Source organism: Felis catus, chromosome B1 (assembly GCF_018350175.1).
Source record: "Felis catus isolate Fca126 chromosome B1, F.catus_Fca126_mat1.0, whole genome shotgun sequence".
Lineage (NCBI taxonomy): Eukaryota > Metazoa > Chordata > Mammalia > Carnivora > Felidae > Felis > Felis catus.
Window position 1 is genome coordinate 135913584 of NC_058371.1, and position 24346 is coordinate 135937929.

Below are 24346 nucleotides of genomic sequence, written 5' to 3' on the forward strand. Positions count from 1 at the left end.
GCTCCAGGCTCTGAGCCATCAGCCCAGAGCCCGATGCGGGGCTCGAACTCACGGACCGCGAGATCGTGACCTGGCTGAAGTCGGATGCTTAACCAACTGCGCCACCCAAGCGCCCCTTGCCTATTGTTTTTTAACTTCGGGGTGCCAGCTAAAATTTCATGACTATAGAGATTAACCTATTTAATGTTCTCTTATACACAGTATTCACTCAATCAATATTCGTTGTTTAATTATTAGTTGATTGTGAGTCAAAAGGTAAAATTTGTTTGTAGACAAATTATGGTAGCATCTAAATTAAAACTAAAGTTATGCTGTGGAATTTGATTTTTCTTGAGTAATAAGTTTATGTCTTTTGTACTACTCATTTTTATTTTATTTAAAAAAAAAATTTTTTTAATGTTAATTTATTTTTGAGAGAGAGAGAGACAGAGCATGAACGGGGGAGGGTCAGAGAGAGAGGGAGACACAGAATCTGAAACAGGCTCCAGGCTTTGAGCTGTCAGCACAGAGCCCGACGCGGGGCTTGAACTCACGGACCGCGAAATCATGACCTGGGCCGAAGTTGGCCGCTTAACCGACTGAGCCACCCAGGCACCCCTGTACTACTCATTTTTATTAGAACAGAAAACCTTAAGTGATTCCTTAAGGGACTTCAGTTCCGTATTGAGGATATTAAAAGGTAAACTGAGGCATATTAATTTTTTTTTCTTAGTTTATTTGAATATACATCAATTTGAATTGACCAGTACCAAACCAAAGGTGGTTAGGAGCACTCTACTAAGAGGAGGTAGGGGAGGCAAAACAAAGAAAGGACTTCATTGGCTATAATATAGCTTAAGTGGTTACTTAATTTGGGAAAGCCTGGTTGGCTGTTTGTGACTAGTTGTTCTTAGGTTTCATTTTCTTGAATTGGAGTGCATTAACTCTGGCTTAAGTTTTGGTTTGCTTATGTAGACTACCAAAGCATCAGAACCACCTCAGTCTGATGGCTTCCTGGTTTAATTACATTAACAAAAATCTGTACATGTGAAAACAAGCAGAGAATAAAGAGTCTTATGGTCTGTACAAGCTAAGTGAATTGCTACACCTTAATCCCTCCACAAAGTTTGATTCAAGTGCTTGCTTTAGCAAGACTTTAAATCTTTATACATTTTAGACTGATGAGAGTTCTAAAAAAAGAAGTTAAGGTACGCCTGGGTGGCTCAGTTGGTGGAACTTCAGAATCTTGATTTTGGCTCAGGTCATGATTTCATGGTTTGTGAGTTTGAGCCCCACATCGGGCTCTGCACTGGCAGCACAGAGCATGCTTGGAGTTCTCTCTCTCCCTCTCTCTCTCTCTGCCCCTTCCCTGCTTGTGCATGTGTGCATGCACTTTCTCTCTCTCTCTTAATATAAACTTAAAAAAAAATAGTTGAGACCACAACTATCATAGTCACTAATGTTAAAGTGAGTTTATTTGGTGAGTCTACTTTTTATTAACCTTATAAAAACATGGGAAACATTTTATCTCAATTTATAATTCCTTTCTAAAAGAAAGTTTAGTGCACCATTTATTACAAAAATGTAATTTGCAGGTTTAGAATAATAGAGATTTTCCATAATTAAAGTCCCCTCAAACAATCCTATATTTTATCCTAATCTGAACAACCAGTTGGTCAAAAATTATAAGGAAAATGCAAATGATTTTGAAAAGTTGTTAGCAGTGAATCCAATGAAATGTTAGAATAGTCCTGGAAGGAAATATTTAGATTTATCTCTTTAACATTCCTCAAATCATATTAAGTTGTCATGGGCTGTATGGGTTTTGCTGCTCCTTGGGGCCTTCAGGCAAGAGACTATATATATTTTTGTATTTACAACTATTGTTTTTTAAAGTAGCTCAAAATTCAGTTGTTTTCTCCAGGAGGATTTTGCCGATGGATAACTCCCAAAAGTCATTAGGCCAACAGAACTCCAAATATAATAGAAAATAAAGATCTTAGGGATCAAACCCAATTCTTAAGGTGGTTTGGCTCTTCAGACCCTTTATTCAACAAATTAAACAAATATATTTATTGAGTGCTTATAAATATTTGTATTTTTATCAATTTCTGGGACAAAGTATAGATATCATTTTGACTCACTGATTTGGGACAAAGTCTTTTTCAACCTTACATGCTGATTTTCCAGAAGTATCCACTTGTCACACAAAGTTTCCATTGGTTTGACTGATATTCTCCCCAGTTCTTCATGCAAGAAGAGAGAACAACCATTGCCTCCTTCAGTCATTCTCTCATTTCCTTTTTGATATCACTTTTTCAACCCCTCAATTTCATTGCCCTTCAAATATTCCTAAATTAACAAGTGAAAACATAAAAATATGGGCTTTAGTTTTGAATCTGATGACCATGTGTTCCAACCACTAGGAGGAGCTCCCTATTCCCAACGTTTTACACATACATGCACACACACACACACTAAGGCATACACACTTGTCAAAAGAAATGCAGTTAGTTGGGATTTTTAGTAGGAAGGATGAAAATATTATAAACAATTGAATGTGGGCTGTGTCTTCTTCTTGGATCTGTGTTTGAAATGCTTTTTTCTCTTAGCCCCATGAAACTTGGGGATTAGGTAGAGCTTCCAGGTATCTTTTACTTGGGGGATGCCCTCACTCTTGGAAGGCTAAGCTAGGCCAGTCTGGGGCTCAGAGGTAAGGACACATTGGGAAGAAGCTTTGGCATTTTCCATGCTGGGCCTTTGGAAGAAGGGATGGTGCTGTTTTGTCCGTCTTCCTTCTCATAAGGTGAGAAGGTGGGTGGCCAAGATAAGCTTTGTGGGTATGGGTGAAAGTGGGCAAGAAGATGTTTTTTTTTTTTTTCTGGTTTAGGTCTTAAACTAAAGTAACTGAATAAATCTGCAGGCTCCTGCATGGTCCAGCCTAGTTCATCATAATAGGAGCCCCACAGGCTTTGGTCCAAGGCTCTAGCTAGTAATAAATATCATGCACACACTTAGATTACCTTTTGTACTTTACAACTTTCCTCAACCTAGTGTAGTGGAAGACAGCAGTTCAGTTTTGGAGTGTTCTATCCTAGCCTTTCCTTTTGTTAGGACACCCAAATAAAATACCTCCTGTGCATTTGACTGAGCAATGATGTTCAATCATATAGGTGTATATGGATAGCTAGTCTAGTTTATGTTAGCAGTATGACATCAGGATGTAAAAAGGATAAAAAGTGTATAATAAATAATAATAAATGCCTGATAAGCACATAACTGTTAAATCCTGGGGCTTGCTCCTTTATTATTTATTCTAGTTGCAAAGGTAAAAATGCTGCTGTAAATAATTTAGACAATTTAAAAATGTTGTAGAAAAGTAAATGGCCTCAGTAATTTTAATTTTCACAAAGATAACAATTATTCACAATTTGAAATATGTATACATATATAATAAATATATATATGAAATAAATAACAATGCTAATAATATATCTTGAACTTCTTTTCATACCAGTACACATGGACCTGCATCATTCTAATAACTGCAAAGTAGTCTATGATACATAATTAATTTTCTATTCATAATTTTTAAAACATTTTTATTGCAAATTTTGCTGTAGTGAGTGTCATTACATATATAGTTATATGTGCACATATCTTTAAGTATACTTATATGATTACCTTTTAGAAGTAAAATCACTGGGAGGTCAAAGGGTTAACATATTTAAAATTTTAATAGATTTAACCAAATTTCTTTCCAAAAGGAAATGTAAAATTGAATAATTTTTCTATACCACAAATATATGGTTAATTAATCTTTGACAAAGAAGGAAAGAATATCCAATGGGAAGACAGTCTTTTCAAAAATGGCATTGGGAAAACTGGACAGCAGCATGCAGAAGAATGAAACTAGACTGTTTTCTTACACCATACACAAAAAGAAATTCAAAATGGATTAAAGACCTAAATGTAAGGCCCCAAACCATAAAAATCCTAGAGGAGAACACAGGCAGCAACCTCTTTGACCTCAGCCACAGGAACTTCTTACTAGGCATGTTTCTGGAGGTAAGGGAAACGAAAACAAAAATAAACTATTGGGACTTCATCAAGATAGAAAGCTTCTGCACAGCGAAGGAAACAATTAACAAAACTAAAAGGCAACTGATGGAATGGGAGAAGATTTTTGCAAATGACATATCTGATAAAGGGTTAGTATCCAAAATATATAAAGAAATTATATAACTTAACATCCAAAACCAAATAATCCAGTTAAAAACTGTGCAGAAGACACGAATAGACATTTTTCCAAAGAAGATATACAGATGGCCAACAGACACATAAAAAGATGTTCAACATCACTGATCATCAGGGAAATGTATATCAAAACTACAATGAGATATGACCTCACACCTGTCAGAGTGGCTACAACCAACAACACAAGAAACAGCAGGTATTGGCGAAGATGTAGAGAAAAAAGAGTCCTTGTGCATAATTGATGGGGATGCAAACTGGTGCAGCCACTGTGGAAAAGTATGGACTTTTCCTCAAAAAGTTAAAAATAGAACTACCCTACAATTCAGCAATTGCAAAAGAATGCATTTGTAAATACTAATTCACAGCAAGACATGCACTCCAATGTTTATGACAGCATTATCTACAATAGATTATGGAAACAGCCCAAGTGTCCATCGATTGACGAATGGATAAAGAAGATGTGGTATACACATACAATGGAATATTACTCATTCATAAAAAAGAATGAAATCTTGCTATTTGCAACAACATTGATGGAGCTAGAGAGTATCATACTAAATGAAATAAGTCAGAGAAAGACAAATACGGTATGATTTCACTCGTATGTGGAATTTAAGCAATGAATGAATAAAGGGGGGAAAAAAAAGAGAGAGGCAAACCAAGAAACAGACTCTTAACTATAGAGAACAAACTGATGGTTCCCAGAGGGGAGATGAGTGGGGAGATGGGTGAAATAGGGGATTAAAGAGTGAACTTGTTGTGATGAGCACCAGGTGATATATGGAAGTGTTGAATCACTATATGGTATACCTGAAACTAATATTACACTGTATGTTAACTAACTGGAATTTAAATAAAAACTTGATGTATAATTTTTGTGATAGCAAATGAACTTTCTACCATACTCTTAGACATTTTAAAGCTTTAAAACTTTAAAAATATTTCAAATAAGGGGTGCCTGGGTAGCTAAGTCTGTTGAATATCTGACTTTTGGTTTTGGCTCAGGTCCTGATACATAACATACATACATATATACTTGCTGCTTTCATATTTTGGCTGTTGTAAATAATGCTGCTATAAACATTGGGGTGCATGTATCCCTTTGAATTAGTGTTTTGCAATTGCTGGATAGTATGGTAGTTCTATTTCTAACTTTTGAGGAAACTCCATACTGTTTTCCAGAGTGGCTGCACAAGTTTGCATCCCCACCAATTATGCACAAGGATTCCTTTTTCTCCACATCCTTGCTAACACCTGCTGTTTCTTGTGTTGTTGGTTGTAGCCATTCTGACAGGTGTGAGGTCATATATCATTGCAGTTTTGATTTACATTTCCTTGACGGTAAGTGATGATTAGTATCTTTTCATGTGTCTGTTGGCCATCTGGATGTCTTCTTTCGAGAAATGTTTGTCTTCTGTCCATTTTTTAATTGGATATTTGGTTGTGGGGTTGTATAAGTTCTTTATATTTTGGATACTGACCCTTTATCAGATATGTCATTTGCAAATATCTTCTTTCATTCAATAGGTTGCCCTTTGGTTTTGTTGATTGTTTTCTTCACTGTGCATAAGCTTTTTATTTTGATGTAGTCCCAATTGCTTATTTTTGCTTTTGTTTCCTTTTCCTTAGGAGACATGTCTAGAAGGAAGTTACTATGGCTTATGTCAAAGAGATTACTGCCTGTGTTCTCTTCTAGGGTTTTTATGGGTTCAGGCCTCAGATTTAGGTCTTTAATCCATTTTGAATTTATTTTTGTGTATGGTATAAGAAAGTGGTCCAGTTTTATTCTTTTTCATGTTGCTGTCCAGTTTTACCAACACCATTTGTTGAAGAGGCTATCCTTTTCCCATTGGACATTCTCTCCTGCTTTGTGAAAGATAAATTGACCATATAGTTGTGGGTTTATTTCTAGGTTTTCTAATATGTTCCATTGAACTATGTGTCTGTTTTTGTGCCAGTACTATGCTGTTTGATTACTATCGCTTTGTAGTATATTTTGAAGTCTAGAATTGTGATGCCTCCAGTTTTTCTTTTCTTTTTCTAGAATGCAGGGTCTTTTGTGGTTCCATACAAATTTTATGATTGTTTACTCTAGCTCTGTGAAAAATGCCATTGGTATTTTGATAGAGACTTCATTAAATGTGTAAATTTCTTTGGGTCGCTAATTATTTTTAAAAGTAGGCTTAATGGGCAAAAGCTTTTTGTATTCAGTAAAACTATTCTGTTGGTCGTAGATTGGTGGAAAGATGAGAATGGATGACAGAAATTCTGGAGTCTTTCATGCTGAGGAAACCCTTAGAGTTATCTGGGAATGATTAAATGGTTACACCAAAGATGTGCCTTCTGAATTGACTGGAAACAGCTTTACATGAGTAGGTCCGTAATGTCTTGGTGGGTAACGTGCAAATGGAAAAGTACATGAAAATCTCTTGAGCTAGCTGAAAATTGGAATAAATAATTTTCTCTGGGAGGAATTGTGGATAGTTTCCTGTGCATCACCATAGATACCCTTTGGTAATACCTCAGCTGGAATAGTATGATGGAAATCAGCTTAATGACTGGGAAAAGACATCTGAGGTAAAATCAGAAGCTTGATGTCCTAATTCGAGTTTTGCTCTGTAGCAACTTTGTTGCTTTGGGCAAATTAACCACCTGTGCCTCAGTTTCTTCATTTGTACAATGTGAAAAAATAATTTCTTTCTCATGAGATTCTGAGGACTAAATGAGTTAATTATTGCAAAATTCTTAGGGAATATTCAATAAATACTATCATTATCAGTTGCGAGAACTTGGGTCATTATTTCCCTTCTCTGAACCCACACCACAATTCAATCACTGAAAAATAATTACTCTTAATTTTGGTTTATTTCCTTTTAGATATTTCTCTGGACATATACATGTACTTACTTTTTAACACAGTTGAAATATTTTTACTACTGTTGGAGGAGGTAATCCAGAGGACATGACTGCTAATTGACCTGTGAGCTGGACGTAGGCAATCACTCCCTCTTCTTTCCCTGGAATGTGTGTTATACTTGTCTTCCCCATGCCAGAAGCTGCCCCAAGGACACAGCCTTGAGAGAGCAATGTGTTGAGACCATGTGGACAATGCATGTGACTAAATCCTATTAAGGCCCCTATATAAACTTCTAAGATTCTGACAGACAGGTGCAGAGATCTGTTTGTCTTGCAGCTGCCTAAGGGAAGCTTCCTAAGTAAGTTCTCTTGTTTATTAACCTGCTACCTACCAATCTGGAGTTGTCTGCCTCTTTCTTGGGTCTCCCTGCCTTCAATGGATGGGAGCCAATTTGAGAACCAACAACTACATATATAGATTTTTAACCTTATTGCTTTTATGAGTGTTATGTCATTATCACATCTTGATATTGTTAACTATTTGAACAAAATCATTTTTTATGCCTACATAATATTTCACCACACATACCATAATTTATTTAGGCAGTTCCCTATTTTGGGGAAATTAAGTTTTCAGTGTTTTACTTTTTTAGTAATACTTCAGTGTACAGCCTATACATAAATGTCTTTGTCATTTCTAATTATTTCCTTAGGGTAAATTGTGGAATTAGTAGAGCAAAGGAGATAAACATTTAAAAAATTTTTTTTCAACGTTTTTTATTTATTTTTGGGACAGAGAGAGACAGAGCATGAACGGGGGAGGGGCAGAGAGAGAGGGAGACACAGAATTGGAAACAGGCTCCAGGCTCCGAGCCATCAGCCCAGAGCCTGACGCGGGTCTCGAACTCATGGACCGCGAGATCGTGACCTGGCTGAAGTCGGACGCTTAACCGACTGCGCCACCCAGGCGCCCCAGGAGATAAACATTTTAAATTCAGTCAAAAGTTTTTCTCCATAATGTCTTCAGCTGAAAATAAAGGATAATATTATCTGTTCTCTTGACTTAACTGATATTGCCAGATGGTTTAAACTAATGTATGTAAAAGTGCTTTTAAAACATATGGTTCTATGCAAATACCAAGTGTGTTTTTTTTATTGTAATGTATATAGGTGTTGCTCTCGGAAGTACCATAAAACACTTTTTTTGGAGGCTAGGCATATTTGGATTATGTGCAGAAAAAGAGTAAATTTTCATTTAGGTATGTAACTGTGAAATAGGAAAGTATGGATATTTTGTTCAAAGTGTTAAAATGTTGATAGTGTGTTATATGATGATGTTCAAAAGTGCACACCTTGTCCAGAATTCTTTCTCCCACTTACTTAAATTTTTAGTGCATCTATACTAGATTATAGGCTCTCTGAAGGTCTTAACGAGTGAATTGCTGGCTACCTTGGCAGGCATTTGGAAAGCTCTGGAGTGAGGGGTGTGGAATTGCCAAAATGAGCTGATTATAATCAATGCTCTGTAATTAATGCAGGGACATGTTCTTCCATTCTTTTCGGTATTGATGGGGAATCATGCTTAGCAATAGGAGAGATGGATGAACCTCTTTAGGTCATTCTCTTGGTGGTGTCATAGATATTTCTAATTTCTAGTTATGCCTCTGGCTTTACAGAGCAACACATCCCTGAAGTTTTCACCATCAGGTGACTAAGCAAAGTGACAGCAAAATTCTTCAGTTTACTAGATTGCACCATCTCATGACTTTACCTAAGAGTCATCCTTAGTCTATTTCCTGTACTCACTTTATACATCTCCAGCTCTTACCAGCTCTACTTCATTTCTCAACTGGGCATTGCTGGAGCCTTGTCTTTTCTTCCCGATTCCATACTCACTTCTTTGTACTCTGTTCTCTACCCATTTGTTGCTGTGGGTGATCTTTTCAAAACCTAAAGCAGATCACATCATCTATGTGCTTAAAATCTTCAGTGATTTTCCATTACTCTTCAAATGAAACCAAACCTTATAAAATGGCCTACATGATCCTGGTTGCTCTGGCTTCAGTCTCCCTCTATAACCTCACTTCATACCTCTTGTTGCCTTTCTCACTGCATCCTAGCCACACTAGACTCTCTTCTGGTTGTCTGACCCACCAGGTCCTTTTGTGCCAGGAGACTTTCCTGTATGCTAGTCCGTCAGCTTGCAACACTCTTTCCCAGTTCTTTGTATGTTTGCACATTTCACTTCAGTTTGAATGGCACCTATTCAGAGAGTTTTTTTCTGACCACCCAAATGTAAATTTGTTTTTCCTAGTGACTATCTTATAACTGTATAGCACTTATCATGATGTGTGATTCTACTTAAAACTTTTGTTTACTTGCTTAATTCCTTTCTTCTCTGCTGGAGTATGAATGCATGAGGACAGGTCTGCCACACTCATGGTGCTGACTCTAATGCTTAGCAGAGTACATGGCATGTAGTAAGTGCTCATTGATTGAATGAATTAAGTTCAAATGTGTTTTATTCAACCAGTTAAATTTGTTGAATGAGCAGGAAAAAGCAATAATAAGTGATAATCAGCTAGAATTGGTGAGAAAGCAGTGTGGAGAAGTGGAAAGGTTTGTGGATTGACTTGAGCTCTTGTTTATAGTCGTGGCTCTGTCACTTATAAACTTTGTGACTTCTGTAAGCCCTACCTTCTACATCTGGAAAATGTTTCTAAGGTATCTTCAAGCTCTGATATTTATAAGGTTTTTTAGATACCTTAGGGGAGAGCTGATTTAGTGGCCTTAGGGGAGATTCTCAAACTCTTAAGTTTTTGCAAAGATGATACCCTTAGAATTTTATGGTGGCCAGTCTGTAACCTTTAGAGGAGGTATCTTCTCCCATAATCAAGAGGTATAATATAAAGGCTTGGGCTAGGGATTTCTAAATATTATTTCCAACTTCAATCCTTTAGTGACTGTGAGGGAGAAATGTCACTGTGAATTATTCAGGGATTCTGAGGAAGCAAGAATGGACGGATTGTCTAGAAATTTGATTATCTTTTTGGCTGGCTTTCGTAGTGTACATCTAGAGAGTTTTGAAAGAATTTAGAACCATTTTTGTGTGTGTAGTATGGAATTTAAGTGTGAAGAGAGATGTCCTCTTCTGGTATTCTTGACAGAGACACATCTTACATGATGAATTTCAGGAAAAAGGTTGAAATATACTATCATAGTATTCTGGGAATATCTCTAAAACATTATCAGTAAGATTTTAGGAATACTTGAAAGTTCTTGCCTTGCCAATTTTGCTCTCTCATTAGAAATGTAGATATTGTTTCTTTACTGTTCTATTGTTTAGATTTAATAAGCTCTATGAAGACAACCCAGACTGATGACAAATGATTTCGTACAGCTTCTGTGGTAGTATTACCTAGCTAGACATTTTGTGATGACTTTATTATCATTGGGAAGAGATTTGTACATTTTATATAAAACCATGTCCCAAATATTTAATTACCCATTCTTTGGTAGATCTTTCATAATCCCAAGTCTATTAATGTTTCCCCTGGGCTAATAAATTCTTAGATTACTAATATTAGCTTTAATGCTAATTGTAATGTTAGAGATATCTTAAAGTCTCAAAGCAGGCTTCAGTCTCCATATTAGATCTCAACATAAAAAAAAATCTCAACATAATTAGTGACTTAATTCTGTTGTTCCCTCTCTATGAAAGAAGAAATTGAGGCAAAGAGAAATGATATAAGTTTGTCTATGCCCTAGAGAATATCAATAATAGAGTGGGAGACAAGAGGTTAGAGCCACCACGCCCATAGGTGTCTGAGTTGCTCTTCTTAGACTTCAGATATTTTACACTGATACAGTGAGGAATTAATTATTTCACTAGGGAAGACTATTGATTTAGATTTGTGATCAGGATGAGGAGATGGAGCAGGAAATGGAATGGGCAATGGTGTGCTGCTTCAAACAGCCATGATTAATCTTGGAGACATAGAGGTTCAGAGGGAATTTTTAAAGAAGAAGTAGAGGAAGATGAAATAAGGCTTGAAGGGTGCACGAGAGTCCTTCTTAATAACAGCTTTGGGATTTCTGGGTCGTGGTGAAAAAGGCTGTACATGCATGCACCTGATCAAATGCACATACTCCCTTCTGACCTCTTCAGGGGTTTCTTTTCCTGTTCTTTACTCATTTCAGTATGGTTTTTTCTCCTCAGCTAGTTGATGTGTGTACTCAGGGGGTCTGTATTTGTCATAATGTAGATGCTAAATACATATTGTACTGTAGAAAGGACAAAAGTCCCCGAGCAGGCCCAAGACTAAAGTAGTTTTTACTGGGCCCTTTGGCAATAACACAGCCGGATTAAATAACTTGACCTGTTTAAGAAGAAACTACCTCAGAACCATTAGGATGGCTATTATTAAAAACAAAAACAGCAGAAAATAACAAGTGTTGGCAAGGATGTGGAGAAATTGAAACCATTTTGTATTGCTGTGGGAATGTAAAATGGTGCAGAGGCTATGGAAAACGGTATGGTGGTTCCTCATCAAATTAAAATGGCATTGTCATCTGACCTAGCAATTCCACTTCTGGGTATATATACCCTAGAGAATTGAAAACAGGAAATTTAACCAAGGAGATAAAAAAATCTGTACACTGAAAACTATAATACATTGATGAGAGGCATGAAGAAGGCATAAATAATTAGAAAGACATTCTGTGTTCATGAATTGGAAGAATTAATATTATTAAAATATTGTTAAAATACTATCCCCAATTGATCCACAGATTCAAAGCAATGGTATTTTTTTTTATATAAATAGAAAAAAAAATCCCAAATTTGTATGGAACCACAAAATACCACGAGTAGCCAGATCAGTATTGAGAAAGAACAAATCTGGAGGCATCAGACTTCCTGATTTCAAACTATATTACAAAGCTACAGTAATCAAAAACAGTATGATAATGCATAAAAAGAGACACATAAATTAATAGACCAGAATAGAGAGCCCAGAAATAAACTCATGCAGATATGGTCAATTAATTTAAGACAAAGGAACCAAGAATACACAGTGGGGAAAAGAGTCTCAGTAAATTGTGTTGGGAAAACTGGACAGCTATATGCAAAAGAATGAAACTATCTTACACCATACACAAAAATTAATTGAAATTGATTAAAAACTTAAATATAGGGACACCTGGGTGGCTCAGTCAGTTAAGCATCTGACCTCAGCTTAGGTCATGATCTCATGGTTTGTGAGTTTAAACCCCACATTGAGCTCTATGCTAGAGGCTCGGAGCCTGGAGCCTGCTTTGGCTTCTGTATCTCCTCTCTCTCTGCCTCTCACCTGATTGTGCTCTGTTTCTCTCTAAAAAATAAACAAACATTAAAAAAAAGAAAAAAAAAACTTGAATGTAAGAAGTGAAAAGACATGAAACTTCTAGGGGAAAACATAAGAGGTATATTCCTTGATATCTATCTTGGCAATGATTTTTTTTTTATTTCACAGCAAAAGTAAAGGCAAAAAATGCAAAAATAAACAAGTGAGACTACATCAAAGATTTCTGCACAGAAAAGGAAACCATCAACAAACTTAAATGGCAAGCTGTGCAATGGGAATATACGAGGAACTCATACAAATCTATAGCAAAAAAACCCCCACAAAACCCCAACCCCCAATTAAAAAATGGACAAAGACCTAACTAGAATTTTTTTCCAAAGAAGACACACAAATGGCCAAAGGGTGTATGAAAAGGTGCTCAACATCACTAATAATGAGGGAAATGCCAACTACAAACAATGAGATACCACCTTATACCTGTTAGAATACCTATTATCAAAAAGACACAAAATAACAAATACTGACAAGGATGTGGAGAAAGGAAACTCTTGTGCATTGTTGCTAGGAATGTAAATTGATATAGCCACTATGGAAAACAGTATGGAGGTTCCTCAAGAAATTAAAAATAGAACTACCATATGATCCAGAAATCCCACTTCTGGGTATATATACAAAAGAGACAAAACCATCTTGAAAAATTTTTTTTGTAATTTAAATCCAAGTTAGTTAACATATAGTGTAATAATAACTTCAGAATAGAATTTATGGATTCATCACTTACATATAACAACCAGTGCTCATCCCAACAAGTGTCCTCCTTATTGCCCCTCACCCCTTTGGCCCTTCCCCCCACCCAAGACCCCACCAGCAACCCTCAGTTTTTTTTATTTTTGCTTCCCTTCCCTTATGTTCATTTGTTTTATATCTTAAATTCCACATATGAGTGAAATCATATGATATATGTCTTTATCTAACTGACTTGATTTGCTTAGCATAATACCCTCTAGTTCCACCCATGTTGTTGCAAATGGCAAGATTTCATTCTTTTTGATTGCTGAGTAATATTCCATACACACACACACACACACACACACACACACACACCACATCTTCTTTATCCATTCATCCGTAGATGGACACTTGGATTCTTTCCATACTTTGGCTATTGTCGATAGTGCTGCTATAAACATTGGGGTGTGTTGTGCCCCTTCAAATCAGCACTACTGTATCCTTTGGATAAATACCTACTAGTGCATTTGCTGGGTTGTAGGGTAATTCTATTTTTAATTTTTTGAGGAACCTCCATACTGTTTTCCAGAGTGGCTGCACCAGTTTGCATTCCCACCAGCAATGCAAAAGAGTCAAAAGAGTTCCTCTTTCTCCACATCCTTGCTGACATCTGTTGTTGCCTGAGTTGTTAATTTTAGCCATTCTGACAGCTGTGAGGTAGTATCTCATTGTAGTTTTGATTTGTATTTCCCTGATGATGAGTGATGTTGAGCATGTTTTCATGTGTCTATCAGCCATCTGGATGTCTTCTTTGGAAAAGTGTCTATTCATCTCTTCTGCACATTTCTTCACTGGATTATTTGCTTTTTGGGTGTTGAGTTTGATAAATTATAGATTTTGGATACTAACACTTTATCTGATATGTCATTTGCAAATATCTTTTCCCTTTCTGTCGGTTGCCTTTTAGTTTCGCTGATTGTTTTCTTCACTCTGCAGAAGTTTTTATCTTGATGAGGTCCCAATAGTTCATTTTTGTTTTTGTTTCCCTTGCCTCTGGAGACATGTCAAGTAAGAAGTTGCTGCAGCTTGGGTCAAAAAGGTTGTTGCATGTTTTCTTCTCTAGGATTTTGATGGCTTCCTGTCTTACGTTTAGGTCTTTCATCCATTTGAGTTTATTTTTGTGTATGGTGTAGGAAAGTGGTCCAGGTTCATTCTTCTACATGTTGCTGTCCAGTTTTCCCAACACCGTTTGCTGAAGAAACTGTCTTTTTTCCATTGGATATTTTTTCCTGCCTTGTCAAAGATTAGTTGGCCATATGCTTGTGGGTCCATATCTGGGTTCTCTATTCTGTTCCATTGATCTGTGTGTCTGTTCTTGTGCCAGAACCATACTGTCTTGATGATTACAGCTTTGTAATACAGTTTGAAGTCTGGAATTGTGGTGCCTCCAGCTTTGGTTTTCTTTTTCAGGATTGCTTTGGCTATATGGGGTCTTTTCTGGTTCTATACAAATTTTAGAATTATTTGTTCTAGCTCTGGGAAGAACGGTGGCGTTATTTTGATAGGGATTGCATTGAACATGTAGATTGCTTTGGGTAATATCGACATTTTAACAATATTTGTTTTTCCAACCCACGAGCATGGAATATTTTTCCATTGTTTTGTGTCTTCTTCAGTTTCTTTCATAAGCTTTCTAATTTTCAGTGTATAGAATTTTCATCTCTTTGGTCAGGTTTATTCCTAGGTATTTTATGGTTTTTGGTGGAATTGTAAATGGGATCAGTTCCTTGATTTCTCTTTTCTGTTGCTTCATTTTTGGTGTATGGAAATTCAACTGATTTCTGTACATTGATTTTATATCCTGCGACTTTGCTGAATTCATGGATCAGTTCTAGCAGTCTTTTGGTGGAGTGTTTTGGGTTTTCCACATAGAGTATTATATCTGCAAAGAGTGGATGTTTGACTTCTTCCTTGCCAATTTGGATGCCTTTTATTTCTTTGTGTTGTCTGATTGCTGAAGCTACGACTTTGAACACTTTGTTGAATAACAGTGGTGAGAGTGGACATCCTTGTCACGTTCCTGACCCTAGGGAGAAAGCTCTCAGTTTTTCCCTATTGAGAATGATATTAGCTGTGGGTCTTTTGTATATGGCCTTTATGATCTTGATGTATGTTCCTTCTATCCCTACTTTCTCGAGGGTTTTTTTTTTATCAAGAAAGGATGCTGTATTTTGTCAAATGCTTTTTCAGCATCTATTGAGAGGAACATGTGGTTCTTATTCTTTCTTTTATTAATGTTACATATTACATTGATTGGTTTGCAGGTATTAAACCAGCCCTGCATCCCAGGAATATATCCCACTTGGTTGTGGTGAATAATTCTTTTAATGTATTGTTGGATCCAGTTTGCTAGTGTCTTGTTAAGAATTTTTGCATCCATTTTCATCAGGGAAATTGAACTGTAGTTCTCCTTTTTAGTGGGGTATTTGGTTTTAGAATCAAGGTAATGCTGGCCTTGTAGAATGAATTTGGAAGTTTTCCTTCCATTTCTATTTTTTGGAACAACTTCAAAAGAATAGGTATTAAGTCTTCTTTAAATGTTTGGTAGAATTCCCCAGGAAAGCCATCTGGTCCTGGACTCCTGTTTGTTGGGAGAGTTTTGATTCTGATTCGATTTCTTTACTGGATATGGGTCTGTTCAAATATTCTATTTCTTCCTGTTTCAGTTTTTGCAGTTTATATGTTTCTAGGAATTTGTCCATTTCTTCTAGATTGCCCAATTTGTTGGCATATAATTGCTCATAATATTCTCTTATTGTTTGTATTTCTATGGTAGTTGGTTGTGAACTCTCCTCTTTCATTTGTGATTTTATTTATTTGGGTCTTTTCCTTTTCTTTTTGATCAATCTGCTTAGAGGTTTATTAATTTTGTTTGTTCTCTCCAAGAACCAGCTCCTGGTTTCATTGATCTGTTCTACTGGTTTTTTTTTTTTATATCATTGATTCTTGCTCTAATCTTTATTATTTCCTTTCTTTTGGTGGTTTTGGGCTTTATTTGCTGTTCTTTTTCCAGCTCTTTTAGGTGTAAGGTTAGGTTGTGTATTTGAGACCTTCTTCCTTTTTTAGGAAGACCTGGATTGCTATATCCTTCCCTCTTATGACCACATTTGCTGCATCCCAGAATTTTGGGGCTGTCATGTTTTCATTTTCATTGGCTTCCATGTACTGTTTAATTTCCTCTTTAATTTTTTGGTTAACCCATTCATTCTTTAGTAGGATGTACTTTAATCTTAAAATATGCATGATCTTCCCAAGTTTTTTCTTGTGGTTGATTTCGATTTTCATAATGTTGTGGTCTGCAAATATGCAAGATATGATCTCTATCTTTTTGTGCTGGTTGATGGCTGATTTGTGACCCACTATGTGATCTATGCTGAGGAATGTTCCATGTGCACTCAAGAAGAATGTGTATTCTGCTGCTTTAGGAAGAAATGTCCTGAATATGTCTGTTAAGTCCATCAGTTCCACTGTGTCATTCAAAGCCATTGTTTTCTTGTTGATTTTCTGCTTAGGTGATCTGTCCATTGGTGTAAGTGGGGTGTTGAAGTCCCCTACTATTATGGTATTATTATCAATGAGTTTCTTTATGTTTGTGATTAATTGATTCATATATTTGTGTGCTCCACATGGGAGAATAAATATTTTACAATGTTAGGTTTTCTTGGTGGATAGACTCTTAATTACAATGTAATGCCCTTTTTCATCTCTTGTTACAATCTTTATTTTAAAATCTAGTTTGATATAAGTATGGCTACTCCAGCTTTCTTTTATAAACCATTAGCATGATAGATGGTTCTCCATCCCCTTACTTTCAATTTGCAGGTGTCTTTAGGTCTAAAATGAGTGTCTTATAAGCAGCATATATATGGGTTTTATTTTCTTACCCATTCTCATACCCTGTGTCTTTTGATTGGAGCATTTGGTCCATTGACATTTAGAGTGAGCACTGAAAGATATGAATTTAGCACCATTGTGTTGCCTGTTGAGTTGGTGTTTTTGGTGATGTTCTGTGGTCCTTTCTAGTCTTCGTTGCTTTTAGTCTTTTTTGGTTTTGTCTTTTCACCACTGAAAGGGTCCCCCTTAAAATTTCTTGCAGGGCTGCTTTAGTGGTCACACACTCCTTTACTTTCTGTTTGTCTGGGAAACTCTATCTCTCCTTCTATTTTGAATGATAACCCTGCTGGATAAAGAATTGTTGGCTGCAACTCATCTTTGACAAAGCAGGAAAGAACATCCAATGGAAAAAAGACAGCCTCTTTAACAAATGGTGCTGGGAGAACTGGACAGCAACATGCAGAAGGTTGAAACTAGACCACTTTCTCACACCATTCACAAAAATAAACTCAAAATGGATAAAGGACCTAAATGTGAGACAGGAAACCATCAAAACCTTAGAGGAGAAAGCAGGAAAAGACCTCTCTGACCTCAGCCGTAGCAATCTCTTACTCGACACATCCCCAAAGGCAAGGGAAGTAAAATCAAAAGTGAATTACTGGGACCTTATGAAGATAAAAAGCTTCTGCACAGCAAAGGAAACAACCAACAAAACTAAAAGGCAACCAACGGAATGGGAAAAGATATTCGCAAACGACATATCGGACAAAGGGCTAGTATCCAAAATCTATAAAGAGCTCACCAAACTCCACACCCGAAAAACAAATAACCCAGTGAAGAAATGGGCAGATAACATGAATAGACACTTCTCTAAAGAAGACATCCGGATGGCCAACAGGCACATGAAAAGATGTTCAGCGTCGCTCCTTATCAGGGAAATACAAACCAAAACCACACTCAGGTATCACCTCACGCCAGTCAGAGTGGCCAAAATGAACAAATCAGGAGACTATAGATGCTGGCGAGGATGTGGAGAAACGGGAACCCTCTTGCACTGTTGGTGGGAATGCAAATTGGTGCAGCCGCTCTGGAAAGCAGTGTGGAGGTTCCTCAGAAAATTAAAAATAGACCTACCCTATGACCCAGCAATAGCACTGCTAGGAATTTATCCAAGGGATACAGGAGTACTGATGCATAGGGCCACTTGTACCCCAATGTTCATAGCAGCACTCTCAACAATAGCCAAATTATGGAAAGAGCCTAAATGTCCATCAACTGATGAATGGATAAAGAAATTGTGGTTTATATACACAATGGAATATTACGTGGCAATGAGAAAAAATGAAATATGGCCTTTTGTAGCAACGTGGATGGAACTGGAGAGTGTGATGCTAAGTGAAATAAGCCATACAGAGAAAGACAGATACCATATGGTTTCACTCTTATGTGGACCCTGAGAAACTTAACAGGAACCCATGGGGGAGGGGAAGGAAAAAAAAAAACAAACAGGTTAGAGTGGGAGAGAGCCAAAGCATAAGAGACTCTTAAAAACTGAGAACAAACTGAGGGTTGATGGGGGGTGGGAGGGAGGGGAAGGTGGGTGATGGGTATTGAGGAGGGCACCTTTTGGGATGAGCACTGGGTGTTGTATGAAAACCAATTTGTCAATAAATTTCATATAAAAAAAAAAAAAGAATTGTTGGCTGCATATTTTTCCAGTGCAGCACATTGAATGTATCCTGCCACTCCTTTTGGGTCTGCCAAGTTTCTGTGGATAGGTCTGCTGCGAACCTGATTTGTTTTCCCCTATAGGTTAAGGACTTTCCCCGCCCCCCCCCTTGCTGCTTTCATTATTCTTTCCTTGTCTGTGTATTTTGTGAATTTGACTATGATATGCCTTGGTGATGGTTGGTTTTGTTGAATCTAATGGGAGTTCTCTGTGCTTCTTGGATTTTGATATCTGTATCTTTCCTCAGATTAGGAAAGTTTTATGCTATAATTTGCTCACATAAACTTTCTGCCCCTTTCTCTCTTCATTTTCTGTGACTCCTATGATTCAGATATTATTCCTTTTTAATAAGTCACTGAATTCTCTGTGTCTTGAATTGTGATCTTTTGCCTTTGTTTCCTTTTTTTTATGCTTATTATTCTCCATAATTTTATCTTCTAAATTGCTGATTCACTGGTCTGCTTCATCCATCCTTGCTGCCATGGCAACCATTCAAGATTGCATCTCAGTTATAGCATTTTTGAATTTTATCCTGACCAAATTTTATTTCTTTTACCTCCACAGAAAGAGATTTCATGCTTTTTTCAACCCTAGCTAGTTTTATTATTGTGGTTCTGAATTCTAGTTTAGACATCTTGCTTATATCTGTGTTGATTAAGTCCTTGGCTGTCATTTCTTCCTGTTCTTTCTTTTGGGGTGATTTCCTTTGTTTTGTCATTTTGGAGGAAGAAAAAAAATAAAGTAAAAAATAAAAATTGAAAAATTAAAAAATAAAACAAAAAAAATCAAATAAATGAGGCTATATCCTGGGTGTGTTTTGGTCTGTTTGTTTAGGGAAACTTGATAGAATAGAGAAAAAAGTGAAAGAAAAAAAAAGTAAGAAAAAAATTAAAAATTAAAAAAATTATACAATAAAATAGAATAAAATGAAGTAAAAGAAATAGAATAAAAATTTAAAACAATAAAAATAAAGTAAAACAAATAAAAATTAAAATTAAATTTTATCTCTGTATCCAAGAATGAGGAAGGAAAGAAAGAAAAAAGAAGAAAGAAAACAGTAAGCAGAAACAGAAGCAAAGAAAACAAAAATAAATCAGCAAAGAGAATGAAACCTGAATGAAGTTACACCCACATTCCCCTAGAACTGGAATTATGAAGGACTCTATAGTCCACACACTAAGCAGGTGGAAATACTTGTGCTGATCTTCTAGGGGATATGCTAAGAGGGTGCAGTTGGGTGGGTCTTGGTGTAATGGCTCCATTCTCCACTAGGTGGCACTGCTTAGTTTATTGGAGTGGATCAGTGTGGTGTGCATGAGCATGTACCCATGTGGATGAGGGGAGAGGTGGATGTGACTTCACCCAGTTCCCTAGTTTCTGGTACAGGAACTTAATACTCTCATGGACCAGTTATCAAGCACCCCTCCTTTGTCTCAGCCTCTGTCCCCTCCCCACCTCTACCCTATCCATGTCCAAGCTGTCCTCCTGCCCGGCAGCACCTCCCTCCAGAGTTTTATCTCAGCTGGGGTCGTGTTTCAAAACCCTACACTTCAGAGACCCCTGCGGCTTGGACCTGCACCAACTCTCGAGGGGAGAGTCTTGTTGAGCAATGGCCGGGTGCTGGCTTGCCTCAGAAAACGTGTGTGCAGTTGCTCAGTGGCAGAAGTTCAGAGATCATGGCAAACCACAACACACAGCTGGCACCAGGTTTCACCACACTCTAGTGTCTTTGTCCCAATACCAGCAAACATGGTTGCTCTCGGGTCTGCTGGGAGCTTTGCCTGTGGGAAGGCTGTATGGCCTCTACCAAATGCACTCCAAGCAGGGGAACTGCTTCTCCCAGTGTGGCACACGGACCCCTCAGACCCTGCTGCCTGCTTCTGGGGATTCATCCCATTTCCTCACCAGAGCACCTCCAGGCACAGAGCTCTGAAATTTCACACTCTGCGCTCCACTGTTTATAGAATCCTGGTGGTATGGAAACCCTTGTTTTTCTTCCCATCAATGGTTTTGGGGAACAGATTTCTTGTTCATTCTCCTGAGAGTGTTTTCACTGTTTCTCTCCAGCTACTTTTGGGGGAGTACTTTTCTTCCATGATCCTGGTGCACAGCAGTCTCTCCCTTTCCCTTTCTCTGTCCTCTCTCTGCAAAAAAAGCTCCCTGCCCTCTGCAGCTTTTCTTTTCCCCACTTCACGTCTCTGCACCTGTACCTATAGAGTTCTGTGGCTCAAGTTATGCAGATTGTTGTGTTAATCTTCAGATCAGTTTCCTAGGTGTTCAAAATGGTTTGATGCTGATCTAGCTGTGTTTCAGGGACAAGACAAGCTCAGGGTCTCCATGCTTTTCCACCATCTTAACTCCCTCCTGTAGATTCACCTTTACATTTATTTATTTTTGAGATTGTCTCTCAAAAATAAATAATTCTGGACTCTAGACCTCCATCCAACACTTGCTGGATGACCTTGATCAAATCACCTCTCAACCTTAGTTTCCCTCTAGAAGAAAATAAAACGTGAATAATGATAGGTCTCTTGTGCTGAGAGACAGCACAAGCAGGAAAGGGGCAGAGAGAGAATGAGATACAGAATCCAAAGCAGGCTCCAGGCTCTGAGTTGTTAGCATAGAGCCTGGTGAGGGGCTTGAATTCATGAACTGTGAGATCATGACCTGAGTTGAAGTCAGACGCTTAACAGACTGAGCCACCCAGGTGCCCCATAGTTGACTTTTATACTCTCCAGAAACAAAACCATCTTGAAGAGATATCTGTATTCCAATGTTTGATGCAGCATTATTCACAATAGGTAAGATATGGAAACAGTCTAAGTGTCTTTTGGTGGATGAATAGGAAAAGAAAATGTGATTATATATGTATATACATATATATAATGAAAAAAAAATCCCGTTATTTGTGACAACATGAATGGACCTGAAGGGCATTATGCTAAGTGAAATACGCCAGACAGAAAGACAAATTCTGCGCAGTATTACTTGTATGTGGAATCTTAAAAAAAGAAAAAAAAGTTGGAGTCAGAGTAGAAAAGGGGTTTCCTGGAGCAGGAGGATAGGAGAAATAGAAATTAGTAAAACAGCACAAACTTTCAATTATAATATGAATAAGGTTGAGGTTCCCTTTTTTTTTAATGTATATTTTTGAGAGAGAGAGAGAGACAGAGCATGAGCAGGGGAGGGGCTGAAGCAGGCTCCAGGCTCTGAGCTGTCAGCACAGAGTAGATGTAAATGTTCTCCCTCCCAATCTCCACTGCCAAAAAAGGGTAATAACTATGTGGAGTGATTGATGTGTTAATTAACTTGATGAGGGGAATCCTTTCACAATGTATATGTGTATTAAATAATCACATTGTACACTTTAAACATCTTTCAGATTTGTCAATTATACTCCTATAAAGCTGAAAAAAAAGAATTGAAAGCAAGGATTTAAATAGATATTTGTATATACCCATCTTTATAGCAGCATTATTCATGGTAGCCAAAAGGTGAAAATGACCTAACTGTCCATCAACAAAGAATGGATAATCAAAATATGGTATATGCATACAGTGGAATACTATTAAGCCTTAAAAAGGAGGGAAATTCTGACACATGGAACAACATGGATGAGCCATCATGCTATCTAAAAAGGAAAAATATTGAATGATTAGACTAATATGAATTCCTTAGAGGTCAAACGTAGATGGAGACAAAAGTAAAATTGTGCTTTCCTGGAGATGGGGGTAGAAGGGGAATGAGGAGTTGTTCTGTGGGTATAGACTTTCAGTTTTGAAGAATGAAAAAGTTCTGGAAATGAATGACAGAAATGGTTGCACAACAATATAAATGTACTTAATGCCACTGAATTGTACACTTAAAAATGGTTGAGATGGTAAATTTTATGTTGTGTGCATTTCACTAAATTAAAAAAAAGAAATATTAGAAAAAAAAATAAAAGGAACTGATGTGAGAGGGGATGTTTACCTCTCTATTTTAGGCTCTACATATGATTACCTTCATAGTGACAAGGGACTGGCATACTTACTAGAGGCTAATGTTAAGTGTGTAAGAGGAACCCCACTTTAAGAACTGGTGTTACTCATTTTTGTTTCTGAAAAGTGATCTTGCTTTGGGTGTTCAGTTGTCATTCATGTTATGGTAAAAATCTCTCCCCAGGGTGCTTAAAATTGATAACACTCAAATCCGTCGTGATATCCATCACCCATGCTCTGACAAAATCTGCCTTTACAGTGTCAGAGAAAGTGGTGATTTTTAGATCTTTTGTTTCTTTGTTTCTTTTTTTCCCTCTTTCATTTGCCAACAAAAGAGTTGTCAAAAGTAATGTTTATAATAATTTAACGGATTATTTGCTTATTAGATATTAATCATTCTGCTGTGCCAAGGGCCCATGCTGGTGCCTTGCTGCTAGAACAGTGATTCTGATCTCAATTAGATTATGTCTCTCTCCTTTACCTCCCCATAAATCATTCCGGCAAACTGAAATTAACAGCTACTGGAGCGCATTAATAATCTGCCTCACACATTGGAAAATGCATTAGCCGGAACCCTCCCATCGCTCTGACTGTTAAGCACATCATTTTGTTTATGAAATATAAACATTTCATGGAAGAGCTCTCCCACATTTCTCTGGGCCTGTGACAGCTAAAATGATTGCACACAATTGCCAGTCAGTCATGCGCCCAAATAAAGTTTGTTTAAAGTCATGGTTCTGTGACTGCCCCATTTTCTCAGGCATTTAAAAACCTACATTTAAAAAGAATCCCTTGTGATCATGAAAATAATAATAAAAATACTTTAAAAGTGATACCTCACATGTGTACAGTCCTTTGCATAGTTTACAAAGCGCTTTCACTTTGTTTTGCTCATGATCTGGCAGGATGCTATCATTATTCACGTTTTATTTTCTTCTAGAGGGAAACTAAGGCTGAGAGGTGATTTGATCAAGGTCATCCAGCAAGTGTTGGATGGAGGTCTAGAGTCCAGAATTTGACTGTAAGTCTTTTGTTCTTTTCAATGCTCTACATACTTTACTATAATCCACACTCTTTGTATATCTGTGTTCACTCTGTCTCTGTATGTTAAATATATATAATGCAGCCATGTGTCCTTTCTAGAGAAATAAGTGATCTGCCTCTGTTCTTACAGATTAAAGAGCAGAATCAAGAAAAGGCAGAGGTAAATGGACCATTTTCTTTATTTTAATTTACTGCAATTATTTATTTCTTCAGTTCTATCCTGCTGCACAATTCAGTGATGATGTACACAGGCTGGGTAACATGGAGATTAGACATGTTTTAAACAGTTTTTACACCTGTAAATAGCCTCGCTGGGTGATTCAAGCACTCAAACACCCTCTTTACCTCAACAGCAAATATCTTGGTTTTAATTTACTTTGATGGCAGAAAAAGTCAGATGCCAGCAATGTTGTAATGCCCAAGCCGTCTTACTGTGAAGTTAAACTGATTACTTCTCAACCAGTATCTAAGATCATCAGAAATATTGACTGCAGTATGTTTTGGCTGACTTAATTGTGGCAGGTGAATAACAG

At 37.2% G+C, this 24346-nt stretch overlaps 1 long non-coding RNA gene across 7 annotated transcripts in view; it reads left to right on the plus strand.

Annotated features, from left to right (window-relative positions):
• LOC109499079 overlaps positions 1-24346 on the plus strand; it is a 283874-nt gene that overhangs the window by 3209 nt on the left and 256319 nt on the right. For 6 of the 7 annotated variants that reach the window (XR_006596974.1, XR_006596969.1, XR_006596971.1 and 3 more), the window contains exon 2: positions 23710-23790. This is a non-coding gene — a long non-coding RNA (uncharacterized LOC109499079). Of the gene's footprint in view, positions 1-23709; positions 23791-23943; positions 23974-24346 lie in introns of all 7 variants that reach the window. The other variant, XR_006596972.1, reaches the window with a different exon arrangement.